The sequence below is a fragment of the Podarcis erhardii genome, assembly GCF_964252035.2.
Source record: "Podarcis erhardii genome assembly, chromosome: 4".
Taxonomy (NCBI): Eukaryota; Metazoa; Chordata; class Lepidosauria; order Squamata; family Lacertidae; genus Podarcis; species Podarcis erhardii.
Window position 1 is genome coordinate 78,254,078 of NC_138508.1, and position 19,316 is coordinate 78,273,393.

At 42.0% G+C, this 19,316-nt stretch overlaps 2 long non-coding RNA genes across 2 annotated transcripts in view; one reads left to right on the top strand and one right to left on the bottom strand.

The window, feature by feature from the left end:
* LOC309339896 overlaps positions 1–4,189 on the top strand; it is a 47,135-nt gene extending 42,946 nt beyond the window's left edge. The window contains exons 2-3 of the long non-coding RNA XR_014155629.1: positions 1,457–1,543; positions 3,922–4,189. This is a non-coding gene — a long non-coding RNA (uncharacterized lncRNA). The remainder of the gene's footprint in view (positions 1–1,456; positions 1,544–3,921) is intronic.
* LOC309339953 overlaps positions 1–16,822 on the bottom strand; it is a 581,040-nt gene extending 564,218 nt beyond the window's left edge. The window contains exons 1-2 of the long non-coding RNA XR_014155694.1: positions 16,615–16,822; positions 16,264–16,566 (exon numbers count right to left, since the gene is read on the bottom strand). This is a non-coding gene — a long non-coding RNA (uncharacterized lncRNA). The remainder of the gene's footprint in view (positions 1–16,263; positions 16,567–16,614) is intronic.
* Between the last annotated feature and the right edge of the window lie 2,494 nt (positions 16,823–19,316).

Below are 19,316 nucleotides of genomic sequence, written 5' to 3' on the forward strand. Positions count from 1 at the left end.
ACTGGCATATCCAGCATGAGGAGCTTCTTTTCTACAATTTTAGGATTTCTATCAAAAGTAGGAGGATTTAGGCTGCAATCCTGTATATATGTAATTGCAAGCAGTGAGGTGGCCAAGCTTGCTTATGATAGCAAATTGTACAGGCTGAACAAAAGGGGATTATCAGGAATACCAAAAGTATATTTTCAAACTGGGTGAAAAAGCATTAAAATGACTAATGCAATTCAGTGTAAGTAAGTATAAAATGACGCATGTGGGAGCTAAATCCTGCCCCCCCCCCCATTTCATATTTGCACTCATGGTGTCTGAACTGGTGGTGACTGACTGGAAGGTGACATCAGGATCATAGTGGGTAGGTGATGGATGAAGATGTGGCCAAAGGGATAAGAGGAAAATTCCTGTTAGGGATGACTAGGAAAGGAGTTGAAAATGAAACTGCAAATATCATAATACTGAAAATACCAATCTATGATGCAGCTGCACTTGGAATACTGTGTATTGTATAGTGCAGTGGGAAAGGGCGACAAAAATGATCAGGAAAGTGAGGAAAGTCCTTTTGACAAAAAAATTGAACTAGTCCTGTTTAAGATCATCCAGATGAACTTTTTAGTTTATTAACATTTTATCCTTGGCAATAGATAGATAGATAGATAGATGATAGATAGATAGATAGATAGATAGATAGATAGATAGATAGATAGATAGATAGATGATAGATAGCTGATAGATATAGATAGATAGATGATAGATAGATGATGATAGATAGGATCAATGATAGATAGATACTGTAGATAGATGATAGATTAGATAGATAGATAGATAGATAGATAGATAGATAGATAGATGATAGATAGATATAGATAGATAGATGAGAGAGAGAGAGAGAGAGAGAGATGGAGCATCAGTAAGGCTGCTGTGTTGAAGTCTGTACTTCAAAATAAATCAGGATGATACACAAGTAATAATACAAAGATAGTCGTCAGGTGAAGTTCGACCCATAATTGTACTTTAGTACTAAATAGGCTTCCCCTGTTGGAAGCTGCTCCTCTTGGAAGAGAGCAAATCTTAGTTCTACACAAAAAAGCTAACATTTTGATAAAGAACAACTAAGTTGCAGCAACATTTTTAACATAAATGTACCTGTATAAAAAATAATCAAAAGTTGCACAACGCTCCTTGACATAGTGTGTCATTTCATGGGATCAACAAGGGATTTCATCTCAAAATCCTATTTACAGTAGAGTCTGAATCTGAAGAGGAGAACCTTGCCACACTCTTGGTTCCCATTAGACCACAGCTTGCAGGAATCATGTCGGAAGTGCTCAGTTTTGTAAAATACCCAATAAGACAAGAAGAAGAAGAAGAAGAAGTTGTTGGGTTTTTTTTAATTTGGCCCCTGTGAAGCTGTATCTCATCAGAAGCTAATGAAAGTGTATCTTTTTTATTATTATTTCAGTCGTTCTTGAGTGACTCCAACTTTCCCTGGTCTCTAGCCAATGGAATTCATCTCCGTGTGAATGTCTGCATAACTACAACCACTAAGGTGCGATTCATAATTCTGGAGGATCCTGATGTGCTTGAAGAAGCTCTGTTCTCTTATTTGCCAAGGCAGGCATCCCCAAACTCAGCCTCCCAGCTGTTTAGGGACTACAGTTCCCATCATCCCTGCTGGGATGGTCCTGTTAGCTAGGGATGATGGGAGTTGTAGTCCCCAAACAGCTGGAGGGCCGAGTTTGGGGGTGCCTGTGCTAATAAATGATCTTTTCAGGTACTGGGAGGTCTTGATTCCATGCAACACTAATTATCTGAGATATTTCCTGGTGCAGCCACTGAATCAGAAGTAGAGTTGTCGACCAGCCATATCTGGAGGGCACTATATTGACTACCTCTGTATTAAGCATAGACCTTGATATCCTTGGTCATGCACCCAGGAGCTACCAATTCATTATGGTGGTGCGTGAAGGCAAAGAACACAGGTTAATCCTTTGAGCTGAACAGCTTTTATTCTAATTCCTTCAGTATCTCCCATCTCTGTGAATCTTTCTGCCTTTCCCCCAATTTAGCATTATATTTGGGTGGTTGGGAGGTGGTGGTGCTGGAACAGGTTAGTTGCGATATTCATCACGCAGGGTAAGGATTTACATTCCTTTTGTCAGCGAGTAAAAGGTTCCAAACATCTGCAGTCAGAGCCCAGCAGCTTAACAGTTTCGTCCCTGCCCTGACCGCATAATTGTTAAATTGTGCATGTAAAATGGCTTCGGGGTATTCTCTGCTTCTTCCAGCAGGTTATCAGGGAAAACCTGCCAAAAAACATTGCGGTGTTTATATATCCTTTAGGTTAGGAACTCAAAGGTCAATAGTTGCCAAAAGCGTTTTTTTGCTGGGCAACTGCTACTTTTCTCAAGCTTCACAACCCGCCTCAGCCGCAGTGATCCTTATAATACACATAAACACACAAACGCACATCTTGCAGACCTTTCTGCTATGACCAAGCAGTTTTGGTTTACTCAGGTATTCTATCCCTCTTTTTGCTCCAATTAATCATGATGATTAATTAGCTGCATAAGTGGGTATTACATGCTGCTCCAGTCAGCTTACATCCTCTAACATTACTAGTCTATTTCTTTTGGCTATAAACATCCCCACTGAAACTTATTTTTACATGTAACAATGCAAAGATATAATTACCTTTCATGGGGCACGATTCTCACAGTATATGCATAATGTATGTACTGTTTGTCGTTTTTGCTCTACAGGTAATTTATTGTTTAAAACGGGCAAACGGAGGTTGGCTGAGCATTCTCAGATGCTAGTCTAGTGCAAGTCTTGAAGTCTTCCGTCTTCAGGGAATCACTTCCACAGAGTTGTTTTGAAAGACAAACGCAAGACTTTCCCAAGTTAAATAAACGGAGAGCTCGTCTTTAAAGTACCACCGGCTCTGTGTTCTAGGATTTATTTCTATTGAACTACCCGTGCAAGGGATAAAAACAACCTCCAGTTGTTGTTTTTTAAATCACTTTTATCACCTGAAAACCTTTAATGTAAAAATAAATGGGTACAGAAAAGTTTTAGAAATCTCGGCATATTCCAGTTAGTACTGTGCACAAAATCTGTGGACACTGGAATGAGATGACCATTTATCCAGATTTGTGCAGGGGGAATAGAAATTATCCTGCTAATAGGCGTGTCTTCAGAAAATGACAGAAATTCAGGTGTCAGACACACTTCTGTGGGGAGGGAATTACACAACCTAGGAGCTGCCGAAGATAAATCTCTGTCCTGGGCTGCCACTTCCACCCCACACTTTTGAGGATGGTGAACCATCTGCTATCTTAACACCTAAGGGGGGTCTCTAGGGAAGGAGGCACTCTTTCATATATTTGGAGCCTAAGTGGCAACAGCAGCAAATGTGTTGGCAGTGTTCTGCAGTGCTGGAATGGAGATGGTGTTCATCACAAAAGATGGTAGATATCATGCCCTCTGACATTTCTCCAGTGAAAATAGGGACATCCCATTCCATAATGAAAATTTTCCTATTTATACCCCACACATCTTATTGGGTTGCCCCAGCACTCTGGGCAGCTTCCAACATATATAAAAACATAATAAAACATTAAACTTATAGGATTGCCTTCAGAAGGTTCAGGGGTTGGATAACTCCATACCCTCCAGCATTTCTCCAATGAAAATAGGGACATTCTAAGGAAAAGTGGGATCAAATTCTGGGATCAAATCAGGGACGTCCCTAGAAAATAGGGACACTTGGAGGGTCTGGCATATATATTTTTGTCTTTCTCTACTATCTGGATCAGGAGAAGCAGAGGAGGTGCCAAACCAATGTCTGTGGGGGAGTAATGGGCTGGTTGTTTCAGGTGTCTCTAACTTCAACACTTTTATTTTGTTTCTTTCTTTTGTTGTTAGGTGAAGACACATCTGTTTGTCCAGGCCTTTGGGGAGCCCTGAGGTACAGTGGATGCTTCGAGTAATCTGCATTTGCTGTTGCTGCTTTTTGGTTTTATCCCTGTGATTTAATTTTATTGTGATTTATATTTTTCCACCTGTCTTTTTATCCATTTTCATATTGCTATTTTTCATGTATCTGTATTTTGAGCCCTGAGACACTGAAGCAGAGGGCAGATTGCAAATGATTTTAATGATGAAGTACAATAAAAATATTTGGAGAAAAGTCTGCAAAGAGACCTTCTTCTAAGTGTTTGAGGAAAAAGAAAAATCTCAGAACTTTTCTCAGAAAAACATCTTGACCCAGTTCTAGTTTTAATGACAGATGCCTGAACTGTAACCCCTGCCATCCCCTCTTCTTCCCTGCAGTGTGGATTATGAATTTGAAGTGACACGAGTACAGTGGTACCTTGGGTGAAGTACTTAATTTGTTCCGGAGATCTGTACTTAACCTGAAACTGTTCTTAACCTGAAGCACCACTTCTGGTGCACGATTTCTGTTCTCATCCTGAAGCAAAGTTCTTAACCTGAAGCACTATTTCTGGGTTAGTGGAGTCTGTAACCTGAAGCGTATGTAACCTGAAGCATATGTAACCCGAGGTACCACTGTACTTAATTTGTACAGGACAGGTTTGCTGAAAGACTATGGAGGGATTTATTTAGAGCAAATACATAACTTACGCTGATATCAGCTGCAGTGGCACAAGACTGCTGTGGCTTGGTTCTTTTGGCCAGATCTCCCCATTGGCCAGATAGCAATGAAGCTATGTTGAAGAGCTTATCAAGATCTGAATTGCAGTGCATCTGTAGTATTCCATGAAACTGGCTTTTGCCTTAGATGACCATGGTTTTAAGTATGTCATCTGGGGAATCTCTGGCTCTGCCCTTCATTTCAGTGGATTGTCATGTGGTGCCCAAACTAGGATCTTCACTGGTTGGAAGAAGGCTCCTCAATCTCTGGAGACCCAGGGGGACATTTGGAAACCTGAGAAACTGTTGAGGGAGACCTCAGTCTATAGCCACAAATGTAGCCCCTTCTACACTGCAACTCCTCCTCATCCCATATGTCAGTGTTTAGATGAGAGGTCACCAACATCTCTGGGAACATTTGGAAACCTGAGAAACTGACTGTGGGAGCAACATCATAAGGCAAAACAGGACCAGGACAATGTGGGGAATCTATGTTGGCCCCAGGCACTCCATGCTCTACATCTGGATTTGGGCTTGAACAATCAAGGACAAGTGTGGATGGATGGAGGGTGAATTGAAAAGCACAATTTGTGACATTGCACAACATCATTACCAGTCATGGGTCTGCTAAGGCATTAAATGTAGCTTCCAATATACCAGCTTTGTGGCACTTGAGCCTTATATATGTTGATCACTGAAAACATCTCTATATAAACACACACTAAAAGAATGTGAGCTTTTTAACTACAATTTTAAACTTTTTATTTGATCAGCCTCTCAGAAAATGCTTCCAGAGCCATTTAAAAAAGATCTGTTCAAACAAAAATCAGTTCAAATATATTAGGATTTTGTTTCTCTTAATTGCAATGATATCATCAAATCAAATAATATAGTTGATGAGCATTAAAGCAATAAAGTACAAAAGAAAACAAATGGATTGTGATGAGAAAGCTATAGCTGCAGTTTTGTTTTGTTTTGTTTTTTTAAAAAATATGAATCTAAGGAAAGCAGATGAAATGCCCTTCAACATCTGAAAGAAATAAAAAAATGCCAACAGATTGTCATCAGATCTATTTGGTTTATCTATTAAAAAAAAGTTTTATACATATTTCTTTGGGGAATAGTTTAACAAATGATACATAGGATTTGTGCAACACAACTGTAAACAGACATGTAATTCACCTGGCTTGTAATCTGCTCTTTGTTCATGCTTTTTTCATGCTTAAAGAACAAAACCAAACGCAAAAGTATGCAATTTGTAACAGAGCAGAAAAAAATAGATTCAAAGACTGATTGAAATGTGTTTTATGAATCTTCTTCACTTGTACTTAGTCCATTTATTTCTGATACTTGCTTGCATTTCACATGTGTTCATTAGCATAAATGAATACCTTCAGAAATATTTTCTCCAAAGAATATTTCAATATGTGCACCTGAGTCTGTGCATGTTTACTTTGGATTAAGCCTTGCTATGTTCAATAGGTCTTACTCCTGAGAAGGAAATGTAAGACTTTTAGGGTTTGGGTGCCTTTCATTTTTTCTATTCTTATTTGCTACATTTCCTCATCAGTTTGCATTTTTTAAAAATGCTCACAAAAATTCACCATCATGTTTATTATTTCTCTTAATAAACCCATTTTTGCAAGCAATTCCCCAGATTCAATGCATTTTTGTACGCCGACAGAAATGCAGGCGTTTTATGAACATTTCCCCCTATTAGTTTGTATGCTTTTGTTTGGTCATAGAACTGCAAAATTTGGGGGGGGGGGATGCAAATGTTGAAGGACAGCTGAATTTCAGTTTGTGTATTATCTTGTGAAGTGTGAACCGAAACCTAATTTCTCCTCTGTTCTGACTCCCAAGTAAGCATGCGTTAACTCACAGCCTTCAATACACAGACATGTGCATTGTGACAATCCTTTGTCATCCTACTGAATTGAATAGCATTCTTCCCTATATTGAGGCTGCAATCCTAAACCCACTTACAAAGGAGCAAGCCCTGTGGAACACAGGACTTTAATCTAAGTAAACATGCATAGGATTGTGCCGTAAAAAGGGCGGGTGGGGGAAGTCATCCTTCTGTAGTGGTTAAAAAAAAAAAAAAAACAGCAACCCTCAACCACCCCATAATGTATGGATGCCTGAAACATTAACTAGCAAATTTAGTGTTTCTGATATCCTCTGTTGTTGAGCACATGTTGCCCTCGGGTCTGTAACTGAGCTGCACTCAGGCTTTTATGACAGGCCCTGTCTTCCCTTTCACCAAAAGGCAGTGTGCATTGCGGTCTGTGTGAGTGACAGAGAAGGAGCACCTTTCCAGGAGCTCCCGTCGGAGCCTGGGAAAACAAAAAACCCCATCGTTTCTATTGCTCTTGTTCCACCCCACTTCATCCCTACGCCGGCCGTGCACGGCCACTTGTCACTGACCCCTGCCTTGTCCCATTTTCTCTTCGCCCTTTGAGGTTGCACATGTGCGACAGCGCCGGGCGGCCTCAGGTTTTGAACCTGATTGTACAACATTGTCCAGCACAAGCCATGCAGAAAGGGACTGGCTCAGACTGCAGAGCCGGGACTCAGAGAAGAGGGGAGCCTCCTTTATAGGTGGCCAGCACAGAGAGGCACAGTTCTCGACAAGCGTTATTGTGTTTGTATCTGGCTACAGAGTCACTGGAGTAGAAATTCGGGATGTAAAGCCTAGAGGGAGGGGAGGCGGAGGGGAGAAAGGCAGGCGATCAGATCACTTTTGTTACATATATTTCCTTGGTGCTGAGGTGCAGTTTGACACCACGCTCACTGAGTAGCTTTCGGAAATAAAATCCGCACCTGATCTCTGTTGTTGCTTCTTGAAAGTAGACTGGTCCTGGGTTTAAGATTCAAGCACCTTCTCTTCCTTATGGGGAGTTTTATTTTCTTGTGAGGGAATAAGGAATTGCAGACTATCAATTCAATTCAAAGTGTTGGTGCTGACCTTTAAAGTCCTAAACAGCCTCGGTCCAGTATACCTGAAGGAGCGTCTCCACCCCCATTGTTCAGCCCAGACACTGAGGTCCAGCGCCGGGGGCCTTCTGGCGGTTCCCTTGCTGCAAGAAGCCAAGTTACAGGGAACGAGGCAGAGGGCCTTCTCAGTAGTGGCACCCACCCTGTGGAATGCCCTCCCACCAGATGTCAAAGAGTAAACTAACTACCAGACTTTTAGAAGTCATCTGACGGCAGCCCTGTTTTGGGAAGGTTTTAATCTTTAATAGGTTATTGTATTTTAATATTCTGTTGGAAGCTGCCCAGAGTGGCTGGGGAAACCCAGCAAGATGGGCGGAGTATAAATAATCATTAGTGGTAAGCAGGGCCATCCCGTTCATTAGGCAGGCTGAGACAGCTGCCTCAAGTGGCAGAATCCAATGGGCACCGTCTTGGGTGTCCTCCTGCTGTTGCCGCCACTGGAGAACAAAGAAGAAGAAGAAGAGGAGGAGGAGGAGGAGGAGGAGGAGAAGGAGGAGGAGGAGGAGGAGGAGTTTGGATTTGATATCCCACTTTATCACTACCTGAAGGAGTCTCAAAGTGGCTAACATTCTCCTTTCCCTTCCTCCCCCACAACAAACACTCTGTGAGGTGAGTGGGGCTGAGAGACTTCAGAGAAGTGTGACTGGCCCAAGGTCACTCAGCAGCTGCATGTGGAGGAGTGGAGATGCAAAGCCGGTTCCCCAGATTACGAGACTACCGCTCTTAAGCACTACACCACACTGGAAGGTGCAGCGGCTTCCGGGTTCTGGCGAAATCTTGCACAATTTTGCATAGCTCATGTGGGTTGTCGCCAGAAGCCACACCTGGGTAAGTGAGGCTTCAGAAGGGGTGGCAAGGAGGGCGGGGGCACATGGAACATACACTGGGTGGAATCTTCCCATGGCAAAACAGGATGGGAGCAAAAGTCATTTGGGGAAATGTAAGTTATGGGGTAAATTGAGTATTTAGAGCTAATCGTGAATGCCTCAGGGTAATACATCACACATCTCAGCCTGTACATGACTTTTACCAGCGATGACAGAGCCAGGCCGCAGTGACCCATGCTTTGGTAATCTCAAGACTAGATTGCTATAATGTGCTAAATGTGGGGCTGCCCTTAAAGCTGTTTCAGAAGTGATGGCTATTACAGAATGTGGTGGGTAGACCACTGAGTACTCGCCCATTTCGCCAATTTTGAAGGTGCTGCGCTAACCTCCAGTTTGCTAGCAAACTATATACTAGGTACTCTTGCTGATATTTAAACCTTGGGCCTAGATATCTGAAGGAATACCTGACCCTGTAATAGACTCGTCCATATGTATCAGAAGAGGCTCTGTAGGCAGTGCTACCATTAGCTGACAGCAACCCACAGTCTATGTTGTGCCTCATTCCAAAGGAAATACAAACCCTAGAAAAGCGCCCGGAAATCCTGGAATCTCTCACCACTTGCAGATTAGGGTGGCATAGTACATGCATACAGAGCTCTGTGAACCCTCTTACCGCTTTTTGAACAGTCCCCACACGTAGAGGATTTAACCCACGAGTGTACCGGGTTTTAATATCATGGCCGATCAAAACTCCTCCAAGTTTTGCATTTGCAAATGGAAAATCCAAGTAATATTCGAACATTTGCATTGGCAACATCCTTCAAATTATGCCCCCGTGCCAAGGCATGGGCGCTTAACCCAGTGAATTCACATAAAAGAAAATCAAGACATTGTCCAAATTAAAACGAATAGCCCAAGTTTACGTACTACGGGGAATAAGTCCCTCGTGGCATTTGACCTTGGGCAGGATCTGATGAATGGAGGTTTCTTTCCCCCTCTGCACAGCTGGAATTTGACTTTCACTCTTCCTTGCAGCAGCAGTTCCTTCCTACTCCCAAACAGACATGCTGCTGTTCCGTTTTTTTAAAAAAAGCTGTTTGCCTATTCAGCAGTGGGAACTATTGCAGAGAAAAAATAAAGGCAAAGCTCCAGCTTGTGCTTGGGAGAGAAGGGGGCATTCTTATACCATTATTTGGTCGGCAGCCCCCATTTCCCCTTCTTTCCCCTTGCTTTGCCAACCTAACCTTTATTATTTATTTATTTATTTATTTATTATTTTGCCCACAACTGGAGAATTCTGCTCAATAAATGTGCACCTCAGCATTCTGCCAAATGGCTCAGGGCAGCATACATCCCATTTTATGTCCACAGCAACCTTTAGAGCAGTGTTTCCCAACCTTGGGCCTCCAGCTGTTTTTGAACTACAATTCCCATCATCCCTGACCACTGGTCTTGCTAGCTAGGGATGATGGGAGTTGTAGTCCAAAAACAGCTGGAGGCCCAAGGTTGGGAAACACTGCTTTAGAGGTAGGTTCGTTTAATTTGGCAGACAGATGTGAGCGGCCCCTATCCCCAAACAGAACAAACGGAAGTGAGAGAGAGCTCCAAATGGGATTCTTATTCCTGCCCATCCTTGTCCTCCGGTCCTTCATTTTTGGTACGGATGCAAATTGGGCCGCCTTTGGGGCAGTTTCCCATTTGTACCAAAATGAGTGCACAGACCCTCGCCGTGCATTTAAATAGGAGAGGAATTGAGAAGATCATAGGTCTGAAGAATGGAAGTGTCATGTTTCAGGTTATTTCTTAAATGAAAACTGGATAAAGATCTTGATTGGGTTGTCTTCTGTGGTGGCTTTGCCTTAGCATAAATGGGAGTTGCTTCCATTTGCTCAAGTCAGAACATAATTTTCACCATTCTCTCACTACCCTCTTCTCCCTTCCCTGCATAAATTCCTCCTAAGGATTGGCAGGAAGGGAAATATTCTAGAACAGAATATCATACAGTGCAAGAGGGCTGGAGCAGGTGGAAGGAACCCAGAGCACTTGAATGTACTTATATTTATTTACTTACTTCACCAAACCTTTATTAGGCATTATAAGTATTGTTGTTGTTTAGTCGTTTAGTCGTGTCCGACTCTTCGTGACCCCATGGACCAGAGCACGCCAGGCACTTCTGTCTTCCACTGCCTCCCGCAGTTTAGTCAAACTCATGCTGGTAGCTTCGAGAACACTGTCCAACCATCTCGTCCTCTGTCATCCCCTTCTCCTTGTGCCCTCCATCTTTCCCAACATCAGGGTCTTTTCCAGGGAGTCTTCTCGTCTCACGAGGTAGCCAAAGTATTGGAGCCTCAGCTTTAGGATCTGCCCTTCCAGTGAACACTCAGGGCTGATTTCCTTCAGAATGGATAGGTTTGATCTTCTTGCAGTCGATGGGACTCTCAAGAGTCTCCTCCAGCACCATAATTCAAAAGCATCAATTCTTCGGCGATCAGCTCTCACTTCCATACATCACTACTTGGAAAACCATAGCTTTTACTATATGGACCTTTGTTGGCAAGGTGATGTCTCTACTTTTTAAGATGCTGTCTAGATTTAAGATGCTGTCTATATAAGTATAGGCCATCATAAAACACCCATATAATTTTTTAAAAATATATATATACAAATAAACAACCATGTAAAATATATTATAACCAAGATATAGGTGTGGACAGAAGTACTTTTTTCCTGAGGCAACCTGTTGGTATTGCAAAATACTGCATGTTTTAGGTTGAGATTTTCTGCTTCTGATTTATTTATTTTTATTTTAAATGCATTCTTTGTGCTATGATAACATCAGAGAGAAAACTTAAATTGTTTTTCCTTTTTTTTTAAAGCCACTTATAAACAAATACTATTAGCAAACCATTTTAATTACCGCACGGGAATGTAGTTTCAACGTAAGCATTTATTAATACATGCTAAGCACTCATTACAGATTTTCATGGAAAAATGATAAAATATTATGTATGAAATGAATCATTAGCATGGACCATTAAGTCCTCTATTTTCATTTAATTGAATTTGTCAGTAGTCCCCTCTTTAACTGAAAGCCAGTCATAACCACAAAATTAAATAATAATTAAAGAAACAAGTATTCAAAGAGTTGCTTGGTAGCTAAGGTGCCATTTAACCAAAACATAGCAATTTAATGTAAATTGCCACCCATCTTGGTGCCACGCAGAAAATTATACATCCTGGGGTTCATATATGCCTTATGCAAAGTTTTCTACAGTTGTGGGTATAGGTTCCTCTACAAGCATTGCAGATGCTGCTTTCGTTTGCATTCCTGCAGATCTGTAGGATATTTTCATTCCTGAAAAGCTGCATATCTGCATTTTACCACCCGACTTACATCTATGGTGAGAACGCCTAGGGTGAGATTACTCCTGGAATACATACTTTTGTCTGCGATTGAAATTTTTCTTTTGCCACACGTGTTTCTGGTATACTGGTATTTGAAGGACTCCCATATCTGAAAGATCTGCATGTTCACTTTGTAGGTTCACCCCAAAGTATTCCAAGAATGCATGCAGAGGAGAGCAGGGTCACACACCCTTTATCCCCACCCAGTGTCCCCATTGCCACTGGTTTGGAATGTGCCAAGTAGAAGGTCTGAAGGGGGAGCCCATGTGTGTTCACGATAATATGCATAGGTGCCTCCATGTTGGAACTCCAATCCACAGGTCTCCTGACCGTGTGGGGTACCCTATATGCTTGAAGGCACGCTTGGCAAATCCACACTGTGATTAACTCCTGCCCGGTAACCAATGTCCCCACTGTGGAAGGATGTGTATATCCAGAACTGGCCTTCACAATCACTTATGGACTCATTGTTAAAACCGTGTTTATGGGAGACACTATTATTTGGCTATGGGTGATTGCCAAAGAAGAAGAATGCCTGACTACCTGGGGGGTCAATGGGGGAGAGACAGGGGGACATGAAGGAGCCAGGTCCAGTGTGCAAGGCTCCTCTCCACGTTTTCTTGGAAAAGTTGTTGTTGTTGTTGTTATCTGATTTATTATCCATATTATGCCCTAAGATCCCACGGCAGGTCACAGCAATTTGAAATACAATAATAACATAACAAGACTAGAGTGTATAAAATATACACTTAAAGAGGCGAAGAAGTATGTTTTCAGCATAAAACAATAACTATATACAGTGGTACCTCAGGTTAATTCGTTCTGGAGTTCCGTTAATTCATTCTGGAGGTCCGTTCTTAACCTGAAACTGTTCTGAACCTGAGGTACCACTTTAGCTAATGGGGTCTCCTGCTGCCGCCACGCAATTTCTGTTCTCATCCTGAAGCAAAGTTCTTAACCCGAGGTACTATTTCTGGGTTAGCAGAGTCTGTAACCTGAAGCATCTGTAACCTGAAGCGTATGTAACCCGAAGTACCACTGTACAGCCAAGGTGTCAGAGGAACTCTGTGTGTAGGGAGTTCCACAACTTAGGGGCTGCCACAGAACATGGCCTCTGCTGAGCCATCCCCACCTACAAATTTCTGTAGGTGGTGGAATTACCAAGAAGGTTCCCTCTGTATGGAAGGAGGCAGTCTTTCAGACATATGCATTGATTGAATGTACTGAGTATTTGGGTTGCCTTTTCAAAAACTGTGCTCACTGTGACATTTCATAATCCTGAGGAGGCAAACTACCACCAACATATAACAACCTGCTTGAGAGATTTGCACTGGCTGGTCAAATTAAAGGTTTTGGTACTATCATATATGGCAATATGCAACTGAGAACCAGGTTACTTGAGAGACCACCTTATTATCCTTTATATACCCAGAAGACACTGCAATCTGTGGGAGAGCTTTTCCTGCAAGTTCCACAGATATCAGACAACTGCTCCATAGTAAATCGAAGCAGCGCTTTCCATGTGGGACATTTCTGTTGAGATATGACAGTCACCCACAATCTGTAATTTCTGGAGACAGTCGAAGATGTGATATGGTACTGATCCTTTTACTGTTGTCATTGTGGTATTATGTTTTTATCTTTTATAGCTGCCCTTGGTATATTTTAAGTTCATTTATAAATATTAAAATAAATAATGCTTCATAGTAAGTACGTAATACATTGGGATGTCAGTGCATTTATCCATGAATGCAACACACCTGAGTCCATGAGATGTGCCACTAATATCAATGGACTGAGGGGAAGATAATTGTTAATATACTCAGAAAACAGTGTGTGCATGTACAGCTCCCACCTTGATCCCCAAACCAGATTGAGCTGAAGATAGACAGCTATGTGAATGTTGACCACACCTGCCAATCAATATATACCACTTTAAACACTGCTGTCTCCAATGTAATTTTTTGTATGTTACAGACAGATTTTCTATATGCATATAGTTTTAATTCTATGAATGTTCAATTGGTTTTTCAAAAAGATTGCCTTTTCTATGTTTTAAGCGAGTCTTGTTTCTGCCTTGAGTCCTGTGGCGTATGTTATGTATGTATGTATGTACAAATAAATATTAAGTCATGGTTTCCTCCAAACAATCCTTTGACATGTAGTTTGTTCAGGGTGTTTAGAGATGTTAGGAGACCCCCCACCCCGTCTTTTCCCTTACAGAGATACAATTCCCTGAGTGGTTTAGCAATCAATTCCTCTTCCCAGTGAATTATGGGAACTGAAGTTCTGTGAAGGGAACAGGGGTCTCCTAAGAAAAGTTCTCAGTTGCCTTTAAGAAAAGTTCTCAGGATTATGAAACATGACTGTTTCAAGTGTTATAAGAGTGCTTTAAGTGCATAGCACAGATGACACAAAGTGTCATGGGCCTGGCAGATAGCATCTCATCCCTGCATTCACCTCCTTCTCCTCCACCTTCAGATCTGAAGCTGAGCAGAAGACAATTTCTGGGCCAGGAACTGCTTCTTCCACCCAGCTCTTCACTTGGCAGAAGACAACGAAGGAGCACTAAGTGAGCCAGTTCTGAGTTTCTTAGTTCTAAGGTGAACCACGGCCATTTGTTAATTTGGCTGCTTTTATTTAGACTGTATAAATTCCTTCTTGCACAACCAGCAGGGGGAGGCAAGGTGTAAGGAAATATATCTAAAACATCACAGCAGCAAGGTTTTTTTTAAAAGGAAAAGGAGAGAGGGGGAAATGTAAACTGACCTATCCAAGGTATGAAATGTAATATGTTTGTGTTAGAGTTAATATTTTGGCTCTCTGTATAGTATCAGTTTAGGAGACTGCAGTGTACAGTTGCAAGATGGCTGTAGCTTTTAGGCTCATTTTATTTGTGTCGCTTTCCCCAGCTTGAACACAAAACTTCAGTCAACATTAATTTCAAAGTGAGTTAAAACATTATAAAGCCATGCAGTTTCACCTTGGTGAGTTTGAGCTTCACCAAGAAAATTATTTGGTTTAAAATAATAATGCCTTCTGACAAAACTGACTACTTGGTGATATGAAGCAATGAAGAAAATTCACAGCTGAAACCCGTGAGTCCAAATTACTTTCAGGTTTATATATTTCACTGTTCCTTTTTTTAATTTTTCAGTCTTTACTAGTCCGCTTTATATTTTTGTGCTGAATATTTATTTAGAACACAGTTGACACCTATTCACACTTCCATTCATTAAATTTTCATTCATTTCAGTGGTGTTTTCACTGGAAAACTTCCTGGTGGGTTATTTAAAGAGTTTTCAGGAGCTGCTCATAGACAAAAGGATAAATGGTTGTGAGGAACCAATAGTGATGAGGGACAGATTCAATTCTGCTTCCATTTGAAGGCAAACTTATCTAATTTGAACTTTGCAAAGCAATGTATGAAACAAAACACAGCCAAACTTCAAAATTCACACTCCTCTGAATTTTGTGATTCGGTTCTCCAAACCAGTGATATGTAGAAAAATGCATATACAGGGGTAAAGTGTGCATATAAATATGTTAGTGAAACTAACATATATTAGGGAAAGTGCTTTGCAAAAATGTGCATATTAGGCAATGTTGCATACCCCAAAAAATGTATATTAGGAAAAAATTGTACTAAATGCTGATGGATTTCCAGTAGGACTTAAAAAAACAACCCTGCAAACTGGTTTGGAAATATGGAGAATTGAATTAAAGATTAGAAAAAGAAAATGAGAAACTGAGTGAAACAAAATGGAGAAATTCACCCATCTCCCATGATCAGAAATGTTTTTCTAAAGGTTGGGGTAGTTAATAAACCACACTCCACTGCAGACAAATATCTAGTAAAAATGAAACTATGTCAAGTAAGGAAACCTGCCAAGTAAGGAAAGCACAAGGAAGAGTGGCCAGCTTTGCAAAATGGAAACTTAAATCTCTAGAGCATGGGTAGGCAGACTAAGGCCCGAGGGCCAGATCCGGCCCAATCGCCTTCTAAATCCAGCCTGCAGAAAGTCCGGGAGTCAGTGTGTTTTTACATGAATAGAATGTGTGCTTTTATTTAAAACGTGTCTCTGGGTTATTTGTGGGGCATAGGAATTCGTTCATTCCCTGCCCCAAAAAATATAGTCCAGCCCCCCACAAGGTCTGAGGGACAGTGGACCGGTCCCCTGCTGAAAAATTTTGCTGACCTCTGCTCTAGAGCGTATGAAGTGTCTGAATTGCAGGTCCAAGGGCTGTTGTGAGGAAGTTTCCTCCATTATCCAGATTTCAGCAATACCTTTATTAGCTCAACTAAAATTCCGAAATCCATGTAAGTTTCACATTTTATGGGAGAAAGTGGGGGTTTCTCTGTCGCTCTTTCTTACCTTAAAACCATAGCTGTCAACTTACAGATTTGAAAATAAGGGACCAGCAGCCTTGAAAATAAGGGACCAGCAGCCAAAATAAGGGACCTGCAGCCTCACCTGTTCCAGGCACTCCAGTCTTCCTGTCCTCCTGCAGTCTGGTCAAACTCATGCTGGTAGCTTCGAGAACACTGTCCAACCAACTTTGTAACCAGAGGTTCAACTGAATAGAATCTGAATCAAATGCACCACAAGGCCTATGCAGCCTCAACTTAAGATGGCTCCCCGGCCTGGCTTTGCACTGCAAAGTTTGCAGCAGCACGTGCAACAAACTGGTGTCCAGCATTCAAAAACCTCCTCAGCTTGCATTAACTAGCCACACACAAGGCATGCAAGCTCCACCCCCCAGTCATTCTTAGACTTCTTATTGGGTGAGCAACACAGCCAAGCAACACAGTTGGAGCCTCCCTCCTCCCTGGCCAGCAGGGAGGGAGGGAGAGGAGCTGCTTCCTTTGAAATTTAAGGGACATCATTTAAGGGACATTTAAGGGACATCCATCAATAAGGGACAGCAGCAGGACATGGTGCTGGAATAAGGGACTGTCCCTCCAAATAAGGGACACTTGACAGCTATGCTTAAAACAACCAAGTATTCTTGCTTGTTTCGTGTGTTTTGTTTTTTTTTTTTAAAAAAACCATTAACAGCTTCACATCAGCTGGCTTAGTTTTCCTGGCACTTGTTCATGATGGGAGGGGAAATCCTCTACCATGAGGAACCCTGGTATTTTCCTTACACTGAAAGGTTGGAGACATTGTTTCACTTTTTCTACACGCTTGCCTGCAGCATTTTTTAAAAAAATGTCTGGGTCACCATGAACCACTTCAGTGGTCCTTGATTCAACTCATCCAGCATTGTAAAGATCCTGATTTGACTTGGATAAACCCCAGATCCTTCAGAGGCACCCCAGATCACCTCTTCTAAAACACACACATTCACACACAGAGAGAGAGAAAATATGGGAAAGATTAATCCAGTGAGCCTCCTCAATAGAAGCCCCTCACAAGAACGTCCACTTCTACAATGGGGCTTTCTCTCCCTCTCCTCCTCCTTCCCCTGAAATTGTCTGGTGGAGGGGATTGGGAGAAGCTTGGGAACAGCACATGGGGAGAGGAAGGATTGTTCAGTCTGGCAAGCTGAAATGCTTGCTGTGATGGAATGATCACCTTAGCATGACACTGAATAATAATAATAATTTATTATTTCTACCCCACCCATCTGGCTGGGTTTCCTCAGCCACTCTGGGCGGCTTCCAACAGAATATTAATAATAATAAAAAAGCGACAAAACATCAAACATTAAAAACTTCCCTAAACAGGGCTGCCTTCAGATGTCTTCTAAAGGTCATATAGTTTTTGATTTCCTTGGCATCTGATGGGAGGGCGTTCCACAGGGAGGGTGCCACTACTGAGAAGGCCTCTGCCTAGTTCCCTGTAGCTTCACTTCTCTCAGTGAGGGAACTGCCAGAAGGCCCCGGATGCTGGACCTCAGTGTTCAGCTCCTTGAGGTGCCCTGGGCCAAGGCTGTTTAGGGCTTCAAAGGTCAGCATCAACATGCCAAGCCCATGAACTGTTCTGGGAAACGTGCTGGGAGCCAATGTAGGACTTTCAGGACTGGTGTTATATGGTCTCAGCAGCTACTCCCAGTCACCAGTCTAGCTGAATTCCTCCTTATATACATGTGTATATACTATTTTATTATGCAAACATTCAAATGTCTTTTGACTGCATAAATATGATTGGAGAGGTGGACTACATATACTGAAGCAGGACAAACTGAACTTGAAGATCAACAATATGAGAAACTAAGAGAATCCAAAACTGACAGACTCGTCCAACCCTAGCAAAGACTGATGTGAAGGAGATACGTACAGAGGAGGGTTCTTAAGGGATTCATTCAATCTTTACAAATTCCCCTATGAAATCACTAACTACTGTGTGGACTGAAACTTAGCTATCCACTGGGATTTCACACTTCTCTGAATGTTGAGAAACAGTTCTCAGCAGTTTCAGAACATGAGAATGCTTTCAAATACGCATTTTTAAAGAGGACATATATTTAGATATCTATTTGCAAAAAAAACCACACGCACACAGGTGTGCATTTTGATAAAGAATGCACATTTAAATATGTATTAAACTTTCAGAGAGAAACAGAATTAACTATGGTTAAAAAGGTAAAGTACCTAGGGGTAAACATAACAGCAAAAAACCTGAGTCTATTCAAGGATAACTATGAAAAATGTTGGTCTGAAATTAAGAGAGACTTGGATAGTTGGACAAAATTGAAGCTTTCTTTGTTAGGCCGTGTGATGGGATAATGAGCTGCTTGTGCGTAAAAGCTTGATCCCTCTGGGGTTTGGCTGGTCATCCAAACCGATGCACTAAAGGAGCCCCCAAAGCATGACTCCGTCAGTCGCTGGTAGAATCTGACAGTGGGCGTCTACGGAATCTACGCCAACATAAAAGCTGTTTGACAGACATGCGCTTTCGTGACTCTCTGCGTGACAGTTTCCGGCGAAGGGTGGGCGTTCCCAACGGGGGTCCCGTTACCTCTCCACTACTCTCACTGGAAGCATCCCAGAGCCTCCCCTCCGCTGTGACTCCTGCACTCCCCCTGCTGGTTCCCTCTTCTGCTGCAGATTCTCTCCTATTCTCCTGGAGCCTGTCCACCACCTGTCTCTCCAATGGCAGTTCCCTGACAGGCCGAATTGCTGCTATTAAGATGAATGTATTGCCAAAAATGCTGTTTTTGTTTCAAACATTACAGATTGTGGACAAAACGGAGTGCTTCCGGAAGTGGCAGAAAGATATATCTAAATTTGTCTGGCAGGGCAAAAAGCCCAGAATTAAGTTTAAGATATTAACAGATGCGAAAGAAAGAGGGGGCTTTGCCCTGCCAGACTTAAAGTTGTACTATGAAGCCGCAGCTTTTTGCTGGCTAAAAGACTGGCTACTTCTCGAAGACACTGACGTGTTGGACCTGGAAGGTTTTAACAATGCTTTTGGTTGGCATGCATATTTA